Consider the following 13,281-nt stretch of genomic DNA (forward strand, 5'->3'; position numbering starts at 1 on the left):
TTATTTTTAGTTTAGTTATTTTAATAATTCATTGTTGTAGCACATAAAAACTGGAGCAATAGAGCTTTTATACTATCTACATTTTAGCTAATAATTGTTTGTAAAGCATGTGCATCTTTATTTTATTAAGCAGTGAATTAAGCAGTATCAATGTTGTAATATTTTTTAAAATAATTACATTTGTGCCCTTCAAAACTAATAAACCAATGTGTAGTAGCATTAACTGAAAATTACCCCACTTCCTTCCCTGACCTTTTTGGTCATAAAAATTAATTTAGTGTTTTTTATTTTCCTGCATTGTGCTACCAAGCTTAGGGGCATATTTATCAAGGGTCGAATTTTTAATTGGAAAAACTTCGAAATTCGAATTAGAAAAGACCAACCAAAATTAAGTCAAAGTTTTTTTTTGGCCGAATAGGTCCGTATTCAGCCGAATTAGAATCGTACAAATCAAAGTAATAGCGCATTCCATCGAATTTGAATCTAAGTTTTTCCCAAAAAAACCTTAGCTTATTCAAAGTCCACCAATGGACTCCAAATAGGATCTAGGACAGGGGTTTCCAAGATTTAGATCGGGATCTACCAGTAGACCTTTATCTGGTGATCAGTAGATCTCAAGACACTGTCAACAAACAGTTTGTCTAAATCACCCTCCTATTTCATGCTTTTCATTCATGTATTGATTAGGTTACATAAGAAATAGTTATTTGTTAAATACAGCAAAATACATTTTCTCTAAATTAATATTTATGTAATATTTTCAATTGAACATAATGCTAACAATGCTTTTATGGCTGTAGATCACAATTTGACAACATTACCAAAAGGATGGGCATTCCTGATCTAGGAGGTCCCCCATAGGCTAAAATAGCAATTCTGCAGGTTTTAGAGGGCGAATGGTAGAAGTCGATATTCAAATTTTAGATTTTTTAAAAAAATTCTAATCAAATGTGAATTATTCCCTAGTCGAATTACACAAAAAATAGTTCAAAATTCAAATTTTTTAATTTGAAAATTCACCTCGACCTTTGATAAATCTGCCCCTAAGTGTTATGCGCATAGTATTGCTTTACAACAGTAACATTTGTTACTGCAGAGAATGTAAACATTTGAAGCAATGTGATGTTTACAGGGGTAGTATACATTACCTTAAACCCCCCCCCTGACCTTTAGTCACATCCTCGCTGATTTACTGAAAGTTGAAATAGATGCCTTTGAGTGGGCTAGCCACTTAGTTCCGAGAAGCACCATTCTGCTTTATTGGTGAAAGCACGTGGGTTCAGGATGTTATCTGGCTACTGTACTTCCATCTGCTGATGTATTATGACTCAGATGAATAGTGACCTCCATCTCTCTGTTGCAGTATGACAGAAATTGGCCCAGGTGCAATAAAAAAAGCTTAGTCATATAAATGGTTTTAACCCCTTGAGTGCTCGCAGTGGGTGTACATGTTGCATTTGCATGATATTGCAGTGAAAATGATAAAGATCGAGTATCCAAATAAATAAGATGTATATATTTCAAATTATAGTTGCACATTCTAATTTCGCTCCCCTATTTTTACATTTTAAAACATTTTTGAAAGAAATCATGGAGGAAGACAAGGTACATGTGTATAGTGACTTTCTTTATAAATACAAACTAAAAGGAACACTGCTGTAAAATGTATTTTGTAATTAAGACTTTAGAGCTCATTTACAATGCCCCACACAGTTTGCAAAGTGAAAAAAAGGCCACAATCAAAGCCCAGGGAATCCCAGTCAGCTACACAATGGGTCTGTGTGGGAGTTCCCCATGCCAGATCTTTCTGAGGCCATTACTCATCAGACAAAGGGAAGAAACAGAGAGTTCCAGTCAGAGATAAGTTTTATGGAAGCAGAGAAGGCCAAATAGGTATTTAATACACTTGTTTATGTTCCCCTATTGTTTAACAGTGTGAGTAGGTCTGTATATTGAACCTGTATATGTGCTTACTTATAGTTCCACCAATTACAGACCTATCCGAGTGCCAATTAAAGACCAAATACAGATGCAATTACAAATCCAAGTGCAAATACAAAGATGAATTGCTTACTGCTGCTATAAAGCAAATGCACAGTGCCATACCAAAGTGCTATACCTGAGAGTCAAATACATCCACCATCTTATGTTATCTGACAAGACTGAACTGTTGAACTGCCTTTTATGGTTTTATTCACCACGTGTTTTTACATGGAACATCCGCTGCACAAGCAGCAGTGTTAAATGAAGAAAGTTGAAGTTATTAAAGAAGTTATTTAAAAGGTATTGGTGTGTTCTTTAAACCTACTGCTTCCATAGAACGGCGCTAGAGGAATTACAGAGTAAAAAAGAAAGTCTGATTAGACTAAAGGGACAGAGATTTCATAATTCTTCTAATGCCACAGCGCACAAGGCACTACGTAGTGCTGCGCCTGCCACACACTGGACTTTTCATCAAGCCCCTTAGTTCTCTTGCACTTATACCCCACCACCCCCTGGGGTCAATTGGAAATTATCCCTTTAATGGGGATAACTGGAAACCTATGGAGCCCATCTTAAATATTTTATCTTTTTTGATTTTATTAAAGGGGTGGGTTATCTTTAAGTTAATTTTTGGTATGATTTAGAATGGGCAATTTTGAGCAGCTCTTCAACTGGCCTTCATTTTGTTTGTTATTTTATATATTGAATTAATTGCTTTCTTCTTCTGACTCCATCTTTTAAATGTGGGTGTTACCCCATCTAAAACAAATGCTACATATTTACTGTTATTCCTTCTTTTTATTACTCACCTTACTATTTAGGCCCTCTCCTATTCATAATCCAGTGGTTTATTCAATCATTGCATGGTTCCTAGGGTAATCTGGACCTTGGCAACCAGATGCTGAAATTGCAAACAGGAGAGGTGTTTAATAAAACGATAAATAACTCATAACCACACAGTAAAACATTAAAACCAGTTGCAATCATAATATTACACTGTACTAAAAATTTAAAGAGGACCTGTCACCTTGAGACATGAGTAATATATATATATTTCCCTCCTTAGTTTAACCCTTTAGTGAGCTGTTTTTATCTATACTGTATCTGAAACGGATTAGAAAATATCCTACATGTAAAAAGTTTCATAGGTGCTGTCATCTTGAAACAGGACCCCTTTGTTTTCTGTGTGTGGGCTGTGCCAAACTGTCAATCTCGTTCATGCTTAGTCATAGAGTATGCTCTAAACCACTCATGTCACACCAGGACTTAATATTCTATTTGTATTGTTTGAAACACCTTCTATATTAGCACATTGTGTTGGCTACTACTAAAAATCTCATAAACTATGAAAATACAAAAATGCTAAAAACTACTAAGAATGTGCAGTACTTGGAGCTCAATTATAAAGACTGGGCAAATCTGCACCTGTGCAGTAACCAATGCAATGTTTGCTTTCATCATTCAACCTGCAGCTGCCTATAAAAAGTCAGTCACTGATTGGTTGCTAAGGGTTACTGCCCCCTCTAGCTTAAAGTCAACCCCAAAAAAATAAAAATGTGCCTAATGAAAGAAAACATCATTGCTTTTAAAGTTTTTTGTAAAAGACATTGTTATTTTAGTAGTATTTGCCTGGTGTTGTTTCAACAGTCTGAGCCATCAGGGCAGAGAATAGAAGACGGCAGATAAAAAAAAAAAGGGCAGACAGTATATATACAAATAACATAAAAACCATAGAAAAATTGTAATGAATGTATATTGCAAAGTTGCTTAGAATTATGTTTTCTTTTATTAGGCAAAATATATTTTTTGAATTGACATTCCCTTGTTCATCTTTAACCCACTTGCTGCCAGCAGATTTGGCTGATTTGATACTTTTATTGCCAATTTAAAAAATGGAAAAAAATCATGTTTCACATAGTACAATCACATATATCAGAAAAATAATTTATTTTATGTACAGTCCAAGAAAACAGCCTATTTGGAAAGTTCTATGTCTCCTGAACGTGCCAATGCCAAATATATATAGTTTTGGGGTGATTGCTCCCCAAAATCTCTAAGCAGTACGCTACCAAATTTACAAAGCAACGCTCCGCAAAACGGCATACTTCTGATTTCAAAGCCAAATACTAACAGTAGGTTTACCCTAGAAAACGACCCATTATTAGAAAGAGCAGATTCTCGAGAAAATGGGTAAATATAGCTATGTACTCCAAACTACCAATTATTTCCTAAAGTTATAATTGTTTTATTGAAATTGGTGAATTTTAAGAAAAAACACACATCATTAGGTACCCATGTAAAACGCCATAAATATGATTGCTAATATAAGTCCACTGAACAGTTTCAAACCCAATATGTATAGGTTTGCCTAAGCATGTGGCATATAGGGGCCCCAAAATGTAGATATTTCTTTCAAGCTATCAGTTCTGTAATTCCAGATACTGAAAAATCAGCACATTTACATCATTTTGGGGTGGGCAAAGGTAGAAAAAAGTATGTTCACCCCAGAAAACCATATATTTTCCCCAAATCCAAATTGGGTATGCATGTCTTTCTACTCCAAAGCAAGCCGCAAACCTTTCCTAAATTTGGCGATTTTGGTGACCTTTCCAAAAATCACCTCAAAACTTCCACACTGCAGCATCTTATTTCCCACATACTATTAGGTATCAAGATAAATCAACCCAAATATGAAAGCCTGGGTCCCGCTGAACAGTTTTATGTCCACTATGTATAGGTTGACCTAAGTACGTGGCATCTATGGGCTCCAAAATGAAGACCCCCCCCATATTGTCTGTCATTTCAGGTACTGCAAAATAATTTACATAGTTTTGGTGTGGGCAAAGGTAGAAAAAAGTATGTTCACATCAGAAAACCATATATTTTCGGAAAGTACACATTTCCCCGAATCCAATTGGGTATCCATGTCTTTCTACTTCAAAGCACCAAGCTGCAAACCTTTCCTAAATTTGGCGATTTTGGGCACATTTCCAAAAACCTCTTCACGTTTGTAGAAATAGCCTCTTCAAGATTATTCACCCAAATCTTTATTGCCTTAGAGTTTGAAGTTAGTGCGACAGCCGGCCTATAAGATGCCCCTGCAGAGACAAAGGATTTCTTTAGGTCAAATTCATTGTGTCTTTAAATGGTACTGTATCATAAACTGGTAAAGTAGCCTTCCGAGCCAACGGTACTACTGTTGCATTCACTTTAGGTGGGTTATCCCACAGCTTTGCATTAGCCTCATCCATAGGATACTTTTTCCGTAAATTTCAACTCTCTTTTCCGTTTTCTTCCACTCTGAGTTAAGTAACTCTTTAATCGAGCCATGAACTGGAAAAGTAGATGAACACTTTCTTACAGACGGAAATAACTTATCAGCCAAAGAACTATTTGGCAACTCTTCAGTCAAGCTCAGTATTTTCCTTACTGCTTTAACCAAGCCATCTATAGCTGAAGAATCAAAGGTAAACTCCTGCTCAGAGAAAATTTCTCCTTCCTCTGACATATCAGACTGACCATCTGAAGGGTCATAGAATTCTTCCTCAGAAATTTCTGAGAGTGACTCATAGATCATTTCCCTAGATCTCTTAGGCCTCTTAACTGAGGATAACGCTTCCTTCACCCCTTGGTGCTTTATCAGTGACACTAAATCATCTAGTTGAGGTGATGGGGGAACTTGAGACTCGGCAGCAGAAGATTGTTCAGTCACTGATTGTTTTCTTGATCCCTGACCTTCCCCTTTCTGTGCTTCCACAGAGGCAGAGAGGCTATAATGGAAAAAACACTTATAAGCCTTCCACTCTCTCTCCCATATTAAAACATACACCATGTCTTCAGCTTACCTAGAAACTTTAGGCTGCACTCCTTTCCCAGAGCCACACTGGTCCATCTTGTCTGCAAACTATTCCCAAAATAGGCAATTAAGAAGTATATGAAGAAAACTCATCATCCTCCTTCTATCCGCTCACCAGCAAAATCTACAGCTCCTCGTTTCAACCTAAGACGCGCGCTTGTGACATCAGCACGTCTTTCAAACGACCGATGTAAATAAGGTGAAATCGGAAGAAGCATCACATCCGCGTCCATTGCCTGGCTCAACGTCCGCGTCCATTGCCTGGCTCAGGGAGGATGACTTCCTACGACGCACTTCTGGGTATTGAATCGCATCTGCGCCATTACCCCCCATACTGCAAGTGCGTCCAGAAACTATTGCTAATTGAGGAGCCCCATAATACCACCAAGCAATGGGCAGCTTAGCTATGGGCCAAATAGATGGAATAATCGACCCAGCCACTGGTCCTTCTCCACATCTATCCCCTCCGGGGAGCATTTGGGAGACAGCAGGGAATAGAGGGATAGACTACTACCACTGGAAAAATCGGTAAACCATCCTGCAGTGACCTGGACATGAAAAAGACGAGGGAGCAGTGGAGGGCTGATATTATAGGGTGTTGGTTAACACTTTCCTCTCCAGTGACCTGAGGGGTGGGGAATACTCATGTTGCATCTTATTTCCCACATATTATTAGGTATGAAGATAAATCACAACAAATATGAAAGCCTGTGGTCCTCTGAACAGTTTTATGCCCAATATGCATAGGTTTACCTAAGCAGGTGGCATATAGGGCCCCAAAATGAAGACCACCCATTTGGTCTGTCATTTCAGGTACTGCAAAATCAACCCATTTACATCATTTTGGGTTGGGCAAAGGTAGAAAAAAGTACGATCACCCCAGAAAACCATATATTTTTGGAAAGTTCCCCTTTCCCCAAATCCAAATTGGGTACAAATGTCTTTCTACTCCAAAGCACCAAGCTGCAAACCTTTCCTACATTTGATGATTTTGGTGACATTTCCAAAAATCACCTCAAAACTTCCACCCTGCAGCATCTTATTTCCCACATACTATTAGGTATCAAGATAAGTCACCCCAAATATGAAAGCCTGGGGTCCACAGTTGACCCAATGTACATTTGTTGAAGTACAGGTAAAGACCCCAGAATCTACCTTGGGCATACTAGTTTCATGGCTTACATTTGCACTAATTTATAAACACTGCCAGTTTGATGTAGGATAAAAGGTACTCAAAATTATTGTGACCCCTGAAAACCATATAGCTTTGGAAAGTACATATTCTGAGGAATCCAAATGGTCAATTATGTCTTTCTACTCCAAACTACTCAACTGCAAAGCTACGCTAAAGGTGGCGTTTTTTATGACACTTCTGAAAACCGCCTAAAATTAGTGAACAAAATATGATCAAAGCTCTCTGACTATTATGTGCCACAAGACCGTCCTAACAGTACAAAGACCCCCCCCCCAAAATCATATATTTTAGTAAAGTACACATTCTGTCGAATCCAAAATAGGTAATTATGTCTTTCGACTCCAAACTACGATACTGCAAAGCTATGCTAAAGGCAGCTGTTTTTATGACATTTCTGAAAATCACTTAGAAATATTGCAATTGGCTGCATTTATCACGCCCAATTATCTTACATACAATTGTAAAACACCCTAAATATTGATGCAAATGGTCTACTGAACAGTTTGATGCCCAATATGCATAGATATACCAAAGCAGCTGGCATGTGCGGACCCCAAAAAATAGTGCATATGCATATAATAGTGCATGGCCTTCTGTGAACAAAGCTCCCTGACTGTATTATGTGCCACAAGACCATCCTAACAGCACTAAGACCCCCAAAACCATATATTTTTACAAAGTACACATTCTGATGAATACAAACTTAAAAAAAATGTATTTCTACTCCAAACTATCATACTGCAAAGCTAAGCTAAATAAAACATGACGAACAACAATGCAAGCATAAAACTGCAATAAAATCACAAAAATAGAATCAAAAAAATCAATGAAATAACAAAATAACTGATCCGACATGTGGTTAGTGGTCAGAATGCTTGATCCAATAGTCGCGCTGTGAAATCTACAGTTTTTAGGGGAAAAACAAGAGGCAAAATGATAAAATGAAAATCTAAAAAAAAAAAATTGTGTATTTTGTATGTGTACATGCATGTGTGTGTTTAAATGTGTGTATAAGTGTCAAAAAAGGCCACTTACAGTTATGAAGTCCAAGAGCCATGGGGCGGAGTCCTAAAGCAGAGTTCACGTAGCAGGAAGTCGCAGGGTGGCTGCATAATTGTAGGCCTCCCCCTCAGCTCCCCCTGCTTGTTGCCTAAGGGGTTGGGAGAGCACTGGAGCCCTCTGCAGAAGCGCCTAATGCAGAGAGGAACCTTTTCAAGCCAATAACGTAGGTACTACGTTCTTTGCAGTTGGGGCTTTTCCCTGCAAGAACGTAGTACCTACGTTCTTGGCAGGTAAAGGGTTAAAAAATTTTTTTAGTATGAAGTAGATATTGATATTGATATATTTGATATTGATATATTTTCATTATTATTTGTTTTAGAGTTATTTAGCTGTTTATTCAACAGCCTTTAAACTAAAGACTGGAGCATGGCTAGGAGAGGATCTGAATAGAAAAATGAGTAATAAAATGTAGCAATAACAATACATTTTTAGCCATACAGAGCATTTGATTTTTAGATGCCTTGCGACTCTTTGGAGCAGAAAGGCATGGGTACCCATTTTTTTAAAATGTGGGTGATATGATGCCGGTTTATCCGCGGGTTTCAGGCCGGCCTGCATATCACTAATTGGCAGGCAGAAATGTAAGCATTAAAGTTAGGGCACATTCCACTGACCCCCCAAAAAATAAAAAAGAATAAGAATAATGCAAAAAGTAAATCCTTTTCATATTATAAGGATATTTACTAGAGTTGGACCTACATGTGAGGGTGGCAAAGGTACACCTTCTCTCCCGATCAGCCCTAAGTAATGCTCCACCCTACCCCCCAACACATCACCTAATATCAGACCCATATATTACATATCCCCCCACAAAGAGACAAAATCGCAACGGTAAGCCGGGAGAATTGGTGCACCAGACTTAGAGAAGGTTAATGTAGGTACCCTAAGCACATATTTGTACTGCCTTTCCAGCTCTGATACTATAAACATGTTATGCACTTAAATACAACTGATTTGGAAAGTCTCATGACTCCCAAATGCACCATTAGTACATATGTATAGTTTTATGTAGATTTCTAACTCCCAGCAGTACCTTACTAAATTTTCAAAGTACATCTTGAGAAATGGGCAATAATCAGCTCAGAGCAGGTCCTCTTCTCTCAGCCTTCAAAAATAAACAGTCACATACAGAACAGAGTGGTTTGTTCCTACATAAACGCAGGCTGAGAGATGTGCATCCCCAACCCTGTGTGCTATAAGTCTTAGCAGCTCTAGGTCTGTGGACCTCGTGGAGAAGAGTGGCCTATGAATGAATCCGTGTGAGATTTTCTTGACATTGTAATGTCATAACACAAACAGATAAAGACACTGCTGGGATTTAGGGTTAAATACAAAAATACAAGAGGGAGTGTGTGAAGGGTAAAGTTACCCAATACTTTCCCTTGTCAAGAGTAGAGCAATTGTTTACATAAAGAGCAGAAAGCAGCAGCTCCATGGTTAAACTTTAGCTGCTACTCCTGCTCTGTAATGTCGGCAAATAAACCGAGCTCCTTATCCGAAATCTGCCACCCCCCCTTCCTCTCCTCCATGCTGATAAACCTACAATGTCTGTGCTTCTCTGTTCTGTGCTTTTGTTCTTCCTATAGCTAACTCCTACACTACGATAAAGTTCACATGCCTGCCTGCCCCTCCCCTTGGTTGGCGCAGGTCTATAAATGGAAGGTGTATAGACCGATGTAATTTGCATACATAACATGACTGAGAGTTTGTGGAATGCCCTTACATCTGGCACACTGCAAAATTCCAATGTTTAGGTCAAGAATTGGGCATCCTGGAGATAGTAAAACCTTTTGTGCCTCTAATTTGCATAGATGGGAGGTACTTCATATTTCCTGAGGTAAAATACAATGCAGTCCTTATCCTCCAATAAAAAAAAGTTCACTTTGGGACAGTGGTGTAACTTGGAAGTTCTGCCTTGGGGGAAGGGGTATCCAGTGCACACAGTGCCTTGTAAGGGGCGACATCCCTCCCTGTCAAGCTCAAAATTTAAGGTAAGGGAGGACCAAGTAGTCTGCTGTATTGCAGTTGTGTCACTGCTCCAGAGCATAATTAGATTTCATCTGACTGCAACTGTTTTTGCAAGTCCTCCTCACAGCAAATACCACTGAACAGGATTTGTGTTTCAGTTAAAACAGCAGCTATACTGTTACAACAACTTTGCCTTAGCACCAGTTGTTCCTTTCCTGCTTAAAGGAAACTATACCCCCAAAATGAATACTTAAGCAACAAATAGTTTATATCAAATTAAGTGGAATATAAAAGAATCTTTCCAAACTGTATATATATTTTAATAAATATTGCCCTTTTGCATCTCTTGCCTTGAACCACCATTTCATGATGGACTCTGTGCTGCCTCAGAGATTACCTGACCAGAAATACTACAACTCTAGCTGTAACAGCTTGTGTGACCTAACATATATGCTTTGTTTGTGTGCACCGTAAATTCTAGGATCCCAGGGGGCGGCAATTTTCTGTTTATCAGCCTGACAATGACTGATCATCACAGTGACTGAGTATTATTTTTGCAACTCATCTTTCAAAAATGCAATGGAGAGATTTCCTTCAGCCAAGGAACAGTACCTGAGATGTATTACTTAAATATATTAGGATAGGACCAGCATTCCATTAAAGGAAAACAACTGTTGTTCATTAAAGGTTAAAGGATAAAAGACAGGTGGTGATTATAATGTTGAGGTGTCCCAAGTAGAGGTGGATTGTGAGGCCTCTGCATTTTTGTTTTGCAGCAGTGAACACAAACTAGATCTAATGGTTGCTAAATTTATTGCCTGCAATTTTTTTTATTTAAGTTTGCCTGTTTGATGGTAGTGATGGGAGTTCACCAATAAGATCTTAGCCCTCACCCCACCAGCAGCCCCGTTAGCTAGGAGCACTGGCTATATATATTCTTATATGGCGAGCAAGACTACATTTTACCTTAGAAACACTGTGCACAGAATGTTCTTGAAACCTGCATAAAAGCTTATGAAATATCTTTCGAAAGCTTTCAAAAGCTAATTTAGTTTTAGAAATATTAGTGAAACCAAGAATCACATTATAAAGACACAGAGTACTTTTCAATGCTTTTTTTACTCTTTTTTAATGTAGATTTTCGTTTAGATTTAACGTTTTTTTAACGTCCTAGTGAAACACTATTGACAACCACAAAAAAAGAAAAGAAAGTACCATTTGCGATAGTTGTCTCATGGTATGCATTTGCATCTGCACATTTGTTTCTCTATGAAACCTCAAGGCAGTTTAAGGCAGAGCTGAAACAGAGAAATGCATCACTGTGAAAGCAGTTCTGTTTACAGGTTACAAAACAAATAGAAGCCATTTTAAAGAATTTTATTTTCAAAAGTGTACTTTATATTCAAAAGTTTAGATTTTATTTTTAATGTAAAAACCTGTTATCCATTCACAAAGTGACAAGTGTCCCCAAGTCACTCCAGGCCTAGTAGGGTCCATAATTAGCATAGGGTACTCTTTGTAGGCATTATCATTTATTTACATACTTCATACTGTACTTTTCAAAGCAAAAACAAAAAGAGAGGTCCTTAACATACTCCAATAATACAGTTCCCTTATTTGTATAGGTGTCAGTTATTTCCCGAAGATTCTAAGCCAATAGTAATTTAAGCCTTCATTTCTGTCCATACAACAAATTAAGCAATTACTCCAAATAACTTTAACATTTTTGAATGGATTCTTTTTACCACATTAAGAATGTGTATTTAACCACAAAAATGCTGGCATTAGCTTATCAAGAATATATAATATTCTGCAGATCGCTCTTATTTATTCGCAAATGGGAAGTAGCTACAGTGTATGGTTATGTACCTCACATGCTGTGAACAAAGAAGTATTTTTACATATTTTAGTGGCGTCAGCTCTCTTATTATCTTGTCCAGTCAAATGTTAAGCTAATACTACTACTTCTAAAATCTTGGAGAACATCATTTTCTACTGCTCCCATTCTTGACCTGCTTCTTTGAGGCACTCATACATTTTTACTACGAATTTATAAACCTGACAAACGCTAACTCATTAGGGGATACAATGATTGGCTGTTTGTTCCTTTAACATATTATTTTTGATGTAGGACTAGCCAGAACCACTTTTCCAAGAGGAAGGCCGCTGGTTCCTGAGGTATGGTGACAGTAGCTTAATGTCTAATGATTAACCCACCATCACACCCTTGTCTTTCAAGGAAAATTGGTCCGCAGCTCAGTAAGAGGGGTCAGCACCCTCAAAAGTACAGTACTTGTCTGACGAAGGGGCGTGCCCCCGAAACGTTACCTTGCAATAAACACGCAGGGCTTTCCCGCTTGCATGGACTCCTGAGTGCCGGTATTTTTCTTCCTGACAGTAGTTAATGCCATGGTTAAGGTTTTTTACAATACTACTCTTGTTTGCCCAAGGATGGTGATATTGTGTATGGGATCGGGAAACCTTTTATACAGAAAGCTCAGAATTTCTAAAAAGGCCACATCACATAGCCTCCATTATAATCAAATAAACTTTTTTTTTTTTGTCAATAATGTACCCTGTATTTGATTCCAATTAAAGGTGGCCAAGACGCACCAATATTATCATGCAAAACATCTCTTGTACCATAATCAGTGCAAGCGTGTTGGCAGACAAAACAACATTGTTAAAAAGCCTTGGATTTCTGTCATCTCGTCGATCCTGCAGGATTGAAAATTTTGATTGGTCACATTTGACCTTTCTGAATCATCAGATAGAGAGAGAATTATTTTGTTTTTTTTCCTGCATATCTGATGATTCATATCTGATGATTAGTAGAGTGGATAAAAGATCTTTCGTATGACCAATGGTCATAGGAAAGATCATAATTGTAGCATGTATGGCCATCTATAAATACAATTCATCCTTACTGGAGTCAAAACAATCCTATTGAGTTTTTCTAATATTAGACTTAAGGTATGGAGATCCAAATTCTGGAAAAATCCTATATCCCCAAAACCCCAAGGACCTAAGCATTGTGGATAACAGGTCATATACCTGTACTGAAAAGTATTCACTTTTAAAACCAAAACAACTAAATTTGTTTTTGTACTTGACTTTATCTTAGGTAAAGTTGTATGCTTCCGCTTTAATAAGTATCCCTTTTATTTTAAAGAAACAAAAAAGCATAATGTAGAAATATGTTTTTAGACCGTTTTAG

The 13,281-nt window shown here is 37.7% G+C and overlaps 1 pseudogene; it reads left to right on the forward strand.

Annotated features, from left to right (window-relative positions):
- The window catches only part of LOC108717952, a 108,746-nt pseudogene that overhangs the window by 33,256 nt on the left and 62,209 nt on the right, over positions 1 to 13,281 (forward strand).

The sequence above is a fragment of the Xenopus laevis genome, chromosome 5S, assembly GCF_017654675.1.
Source record: "Xenopus laevis strain J_2021 chromosome 5S, Xenopus_laevis_v10.1, whole genome shotgun sequence".
Taxonomy (NCBI): Eukaryota; Metazoa; Chordata; class Amphibia; order Anura; family Pipidae; genus Xenopus; species Xenopus laevis.